Source organism: Xiphophorus hellerii, chromosome 18 (genome assembly GCF_003331165.1).
Source record: "Xiphophorus hellerii strain 12219 chromosome 18, Xiphophorus_hellerii-4.1, whole genome shotgun sequence".
Taxonomy (NCBI): domain Eukaryota; kingdom Metazoa; phylum Chordata; class Actinopteri; order Cyprinodontiformes; family Poeciliidae; genus Xiphophorus; species Xiphophorus hellerii.
Genome location: NC_045689.1, coordinates 5205762 through 5212400, shown reverse-complemented (window position 1 = coordinate 5212400; position 6639 = coordinate 5205762). Strand labels below are relative to the sequence as shown.

At 39.9% G+C, this 6639-nt stretch overlaps 5 non-coding genes across 5 annotated transcripts; all 5 read left to right on the top strand.

The window, feature by feature from the left end:
* The first annotated feature begins 997 nt into the window (after positions 1 to 997).
* Positions 998 to 1160, top strand: LOC116708372 (U1 spliceosomal RNA). Its single transcript, XR_004336663.1, has one exon. It is a non-coding gene; the product is annotated as a U1 spliceosomal RNA (small nuclear RNA).
* A 376-nt stretch (positions 1161 to 1536) lies between these two features.
* trnad-guc (transfer RNA aspartic acid (anticodon GUC)) lies at positions 1537 to 1608 on the top strand. The gene has a single exon. It is a non-coding gene; the product is annotated as a tRNA-Asp (tRNA).
* Positions 1609 to 2738: 1130 nt separating this feature from the next.
* Positions 2739 to 2901, top strand: LOC116708365 (U1 spliceosomal RNA). Its single transcript, XR_004336657.1, has one exon. It is a non-coding gene; the product is annotated as a U1 spliceosomal RNA (small nuclear RNA).
* Positions 2902 to 4162: 1261 nt separating this feature from the next.
* Positions 4163 to 4325, top strand: LOC116708369 (U1 spliceosomal RNA). The gene has a single exon (XR_004336660.1). It is a non-coding gene; the product is annotated as a U1 spliceosomal RNA (small nuclear RNA).
* A 2037-nt stretch (positions 4326 to 6362) lies between these two features.
* LOC116708363 (U1 spliceosomal RNA) lies at positions 6363 to 6526 on the top strand. The gene has a single exon (XR_004336655.1). It is a non-coding gene; the product is annotated as a U1 spliceosomal RNA (small nuclear RNA).
* The last annotated feature ends 113 nt before the right edge of the window (positions 6527 to 6639 follow it).

The following is a 6639-nucleotide window of genomic DNA, read 5'->3' as shown; positions in this document are numbered from 1 at the left end:
GTGCTTAAACTACAGAGAGAGAGAGAGAAAGTAAAAAGGTAGGAGTGGTTTTGAATTGATCACCTGTTCGGGTTATTTTACCTGTGTTTACCTTCGCTGTGGCGCATTACAGCCGCTGTAGTTTCTAAACGTTGGACTAATTACCTCGTTCGTTTGTGAGTTTACGTCATTCACAACAAACATCAAATAGAACAAATATATTTCATAAAATTTTAACAAACAAATGGCTTCTACCGCGATAATTATGTGAAATTAAATTAATTATATCCCAGCTTCAGAAGATTTGCCTTTACCTTTACAGAGCTCTTTGGTTCCTCCTATCAGTCTGTAGCTTCTCAAATTGACGTCATCAAACCAAATGTCAGATCTACCATGACTGACTGACACCTGCTGGCCTCAGGTTTGCAACCAGCTTGTGACTGAGAAACCAGTAACCTCCTCCCAGTGACAGAGTCTCACTGTGGAAGAAACTGCATTGGGTTTTCTATCACTGTAATATTTCTACTTTAACTGTCGATATTTGTCGATGTTTAATTTGCCATTTTTATGTCTTCGTGTCATGAGGTAGATCTCAGCCGGCTGACGAGAGAGAAAGTAGATCTTGGTCTCAAAAAGTTTGGGCTCCCCTGTCCTGCTCAACTTTTAAACATACAGACATTTTTTATATATCCTTGTTCTTATCTTATTTTAGTTTAAATTAATTGAAGAGTTGTATTTATTAAAAGAAAAGTAAAAAAAATTCTGTATAACTGTGCAATGCCATGTTTTAAAATGTCCCAAGTAACAATAAAACATTTTGAAGCATGAAAGTATACAATTTTAAAATTTCTCAGTTTCTTATTTTGAATTTTTCATATTTTTTATTTTTTCTGTCCGGATCCGACTGTGATTAGTTAAATGTTAAATCCTAAAGTGACTCATGGAATATTTAATTTCCCACCGTGAGTCAGAACCAGATGTGTGAAGTTGCTAATCGCCAGCCAGAGGAATGAACGGCATACTTACCTGGCAGGGGCGACTCCATGATCCTGTAGGTGGATCACCCAGGGTGAGGATCAGCCATTGCACTGCGGTGATCTGACCTCTGTGAATTCTCCACATGGGAGAATCTCAACTGCACAATTTATGGTAGTGGGGGACTGCGTTCGTGCTCTCCCCTGGTACTGATGTCAAATGATAAATTTCTTTGTTTTGAAAGTCAAAAATTTCAGTTTTTCTCAAAAATTTGAGATTAATCTTGAAATCTGAGTGGAAATGAACTACTCCTATTCTGATTATTTCAACCTTTATTTGCTGTAATACGCCACTGTAAATATGAGACATAATCTGAAATAATCCAGCTGCTTCACCTACTCCCAGTGCTACCAGTATAAACAACCAATCAGAGCCAGGAGGCGGGGCTTAACGCTGTCAATCACTCATGTTTGTCCTGCTAAATTTGCTAACAGAAAAACATCTTACAGTTACAGTGAAACCGTTTATCCACGGCCATTTGTGGCTATGCTAACTAGCTTAGTATAGCCACTAAGCTAGTTCTCCTCGTTAGTATAGTGGTGAGTATCCCCGCCTGTCACGCGGGAGACCGGGGTTCGATTCCCTGACGGGGAGTGAAGTTTGTATCAGGTCCCTCTTGAAAATGAGATCTAGATCTCAATGGGGTTTACCTGATTAAATAAAGAATTATATATATAATTATATATTAGCATTCATGTCAGGCTATGCTAGCTGCAACGTAGCAAAGAGCAAAGGGGGAAATTAATCTCAAATATTGAGATGGAAATTTCCAAGTTTTCTCTAGAAAATTCCTGAAATTAGAGTTTGGAACGTATAAAATTTCCTTGAAATACCCGTCATGTTTCTGAGATTAATCTCTAATATTTCTGAGGTTTTTTCTAGACAAATCCTGAAGATGAAAGTTGAAAATTTGCTAGAAAAACTAAATTTCCACTGGAATATTTTCTCAATCTATAGAATAATCTTAAACTTTCCGTTTTTTCCTGTTTGTTTTTCTAGACAATGTCTTATTTTGAAAAGCTGACTTTCATTTCTTAAGAACACAAACTAATAATCTCTGAAGTTTTTTACTAGTTTTATGGATTCTCTCTTTTCCTCTGTCTCTTCTAGCCTCTTTTATCTGCTTACACACACACGCTGCAGCTCACTTAACCATGTTCATGTGTGACTGCCGGCAGTCACATGTAAACAGACTGAACCTGATTAGACTGGACTTTAGGGAGGGAACAGATTTCAGACAAGAATAAAAGCTAAACTCTACAATCTTTGGCTCACCTGGTTCCGTCCATAAGGTGCTCAGTGGCCCGGCGCTGGACGGTGAATGTAACTCTGTATCTGATCCATTTCTAGCATGTTTGGCTTGTAACGTTTGACAATCTTTCGGCATTAAAGCCTGTTTTTATATATAACCAAATCTCATTATTTCTCAAGGTAATTTACACCGAGGGGTTCTGGTCGGGTCCTGAAACTGGTAAACGGACCTGGTGGAGCACAGAGAGAAAAATGGATGAACTCAAACACTAGAAAACTTCTGGGATTAATTTCAAAATTTCTGAGTTTTTCTAAGTTTCCTATTTTGAATTTTTATATAAATGTTTTATTTCTCTGAGTTTCTGATTGTGTTTAGTTAAATCCTAAAGTGACTCAGCGAATATTTAATTTCCCACCGTGAGTCAGAACCAGATGTGTGAAGTTGCTAATCGCCAGCCAGAGGAATGAACGGCATACTTACCTGGCAGGGGCGACTCCATGATCTTGTAGGTGGATCGCCCAGGGTGAGGATCAGCCATTGCACTGCGGCGATCTGACCTCTGTGAATTCTCCACATGGGAGAATCTCAACTGCACAATTTATGGTAGTGGGGGACTGCGTTCGCGCTCTCCCCTGGTACTGATGTCAAATGATAAATTATGTGATACTGTTTGAACCAATTTATACATGATATTAAAGATAGAATGTTATCCTTAAAACTGTTTACTTTAGTGAAGTGACACTATAGTAATAAATGTTACTTTTAACTCATTTTATTTTGAAAAACAGCTAATTGGTAAAACCAGTAATTAAAGCAGCACTAAGTAACATATTTTAAACATATTTAGTTGTCATGTCAGTAAAATCTGTATGAGGCGTAACAGGGTTAAAAAATAGATTAAAAAATAAATTCTGGGGCGTGCCGTGATGGTGTAGCGGTTAGCTCGACCCGTGTTTGGAGGCCTTGAGTCCTCGACGCGGCCGTCGCGGGTTCGGCTCCCGGTCCCGACGACTTTTGCCGCATGTCTTCCCCCATTTCCTGTCAGCCTACTATCATATAAGGGACACTAGAGCCCACAAAAACACAACCTGGAGGGGTAAAAAATAGATCAATTCTGCCGAAATCCTCCGATTCTTATGGAATTTTATTTACTTTTCTTTTTCTTAAAAGTCAAAAATGTCCATTTTTTCACAAAACTTTCTGAGATTAATTTTGAAATCTGAGTGGAAATTAACTACTCCTATTTTGATTATTTCAAACTTTATTTGCTGTAATACGCCACTGTAATTATGAGACATAATCTGAAATAATCCAGCTGCTCTGCCTACTCCCAGTGCTTCCAGTACAAACAACCAATCAGAGCCAGGAGGCGGGGCTTAACGCTGTCAATCACTCATGTTTGTCCTGCTAAATTTGCTAACAGAGAAACATCTTACAGTTACAGTGAAACCGTTTATCCACGGCCATTTGTGGCTATGCTAACTAGCATAGCATTCATGTCAGGCTATGCTAGCTGCAACGTAGCAAAGAGCAAAGGGGGAAATTAATCTCAAGGCATTAAAGCCTGTTTTTATATATAACCAAATCTCATTATTTCTCAAGGTAATTTACACCGAGGGGTTCTGGTCGGGTCCTGAAACTGGTAAACGGACCTGGTGGAGCACAGAGAGAAAAATGGATGAATTCAAACACTAGAAAGCTTCTGGGATTAATTTCAAAATTTTTGAGTTTTTCTAAGTTTCCTATTTTGACTTTTTGTATAAATGTTTTTTTTTCTCTGAGTTTCTGATTGTGTTTAGTTAAATCCTAAAGTGACTCAGCGAATATTTAATTTCCCACCGTGAGTCAGAACCAGATGTGTGAAGTTGCTAATCGCCAGCCAGAGGAATGAACGGCATACTTACCTGGCAGGGGTGACTCCATGATCCTGTAGGTGGATCGCCCAGGGTGAGGATCAGCCATTGCACTGCGGCGATCTGACCTCTGTGAATTCTCCACATGGGAGAATCTCAACTGCACAATTTATGGTAGTGGGGGACTGCGTTCGCGCTCTCCCCTGGTATTAATGTCAAATGATAAATTATGTGATACTGTCTGGATCAATTTATATATGATATTAAAGACTGAAATAAATAGCTAAAGCTACTGGAATGAGGATCAGTGCCTCCAAATCTGAGGCCTTGGTCTTGGGGGTGGTGGTGTCCTGCCCCAAGTGGAGGAGTTCAAGTATCTTGGGATCTTGTTCACGAATGAGGGAAGAACGGAGCAGGAGATCTACAGGCGGATTGGCAGCGTCTCTGGTCCGTCGTGGTGAAGAGAGAGCTGAGCCAAAGAGCGAAGCTCTCGATTTACCGGTCGATCTACGTTCTCATCTATGGTCATTAGTTTTGGGTCATGACCAAAAGAACGAGATCGCGGATACAAGCGGCCGAAATGGGTTTTCTCCTTTGGGTGTCTGGGCTCTCCCTTAGAGATAGGGTGAGAAACTCAGTCATCAAGGAGGGACTCAGAGTAGAGCCGCTGCTCCTTCACATCGAGAGGAGCCAGTTGAGGAGCATCTGGTCAGGATGCCTCCTGGACGCCTCCCTGGTGAGGTGTTCATGTCCCACCGGGAGGAGGCCCCGGGGAAGACCCAGGACACGCTGGAGGGACTATGTCTCTCGGCTGGCCTGGGAACGCCTTGGGATTCCCCTGGAGGAGCTGGAACAAGTGGCTGGGGAGAGGGAAGTCTGGGCCTCCCTTCTGAAGCTGCTACCCCCGACACCCGACCCCGGATAAAGCGGAAGAAGATGGATGGATGGATAAATAGCTTTCCGTGTACTTCTAAATCTGCTCCTTAGTCGCATCTTTTCGGGCTTGCTACTGCCTCTAGTGGCGTGGGGGTGGTAACACAACTAATCTAATTATATTACTAAATCAGAATACCACAAAGTCTTTATTATTTACCATTAATTTCGGCATTACTGGCAACGTAAAAGATAAATTATCTTATAAAACACCATATTTTTTCATTTTCTTACAGATGTAGAGCTAATTAAATGACAATACATTATAAATACAGTAATATCTATATATCTCCATCAGTTATAGGAAGAACAAACAAATTAATTAGGTACACAGCAGAATAACAGCCCAGGTTGTTACAACCAGAGTTGTTAAACTGATATAAGCAAAAATTCACATTTTTGTTTTTATGGTTCCATGTATATTATTTTGAGAGACATTGTATTGATAGAGTCTTACATATAGGAAAAAATAAGATGAAACTATTTAGTCTATCAACGTGGAAATTTTCTTTCGACTCTTTACCGATAAATCATATTCATAGAATCCCAATATCAACAATTTGTGAATAGAGCAAAACACCTAGCTATAGGTAAATGTTATCATTTAGTTGGTTAAGAATACTTATTATAATTCTTAGCATCTATTATATTAAGTAGTTTGCAGTTTAAATAATCCATACCTCAAATTTTAGATGTTTTTGTAACTCAGTATAAGGCAGTGAATACTTGAAAGGCATATTAGTCTAAATCAGTAGGAAGAATAGCATACATACTTATTTTGTGACTTATTTTGTCTCCTGTTGACAAGAAATAAATTTAGTCAGTTATTGTGTACCTTTGCATTGAATCAGTTTGGTCTCTTCTTTATCCCCACTAATGAATGCAGTTTCTCCTTATGAACAGCAGGTGGCAGCAGCTCGTCATAAAGAAAAGAAGTGGTTGAACTGTAAGTAAAAGAAAAACTAATAAAATGTTTGTGTTCTGTTTATAAAGTAGTTGTTAGTAACACGGTAACGTTTATTTGACTCCTTATGTCTGGTTTTTGAGGCGTTGGAAGATGTTTAAACAGTGAAAATATGTCAGTTGTTTCTTAGCTAACAGCGCTGCATTATGGGTAATCAAACCTTATTTTGAACATTAAATCTAAATTTTTCCTGGTTTCTATAGCCCAGTTACCCCAGAATGTTTTAGCTAGTGGAGCACTAGCCACCCAGCTCTGTATTTGCTTTAAAGCTAACAAAGTGTTGTGGCACCGTGAGTCATGCGGGTATGTCTGCGAAGGACATCCCGGCGGGAGCGACGAGCAACTCATACTTACCTGGCAGGGGAGATACCATGATCATGAAGGTGGTTCACCCAGGGTGAGGCTCAGCCATTGCACTCCGGCTGTGCTGACCCCTGCGAATTCCCCAAATGTGGGAATCTCGACTGCATAATTTCTGGTAGTGGGGGACTGCGTTCGCGCTCTCCCCTGGTTCACTGTTAATGAGAAATGTTGTTCGCTAAAATGCGTGCGGATAGGTTGAGGCACGTTTACCTTGGTTGGGTTCGTTCTAAGTTTATTTCATTATTGGTTATTTTTACGTT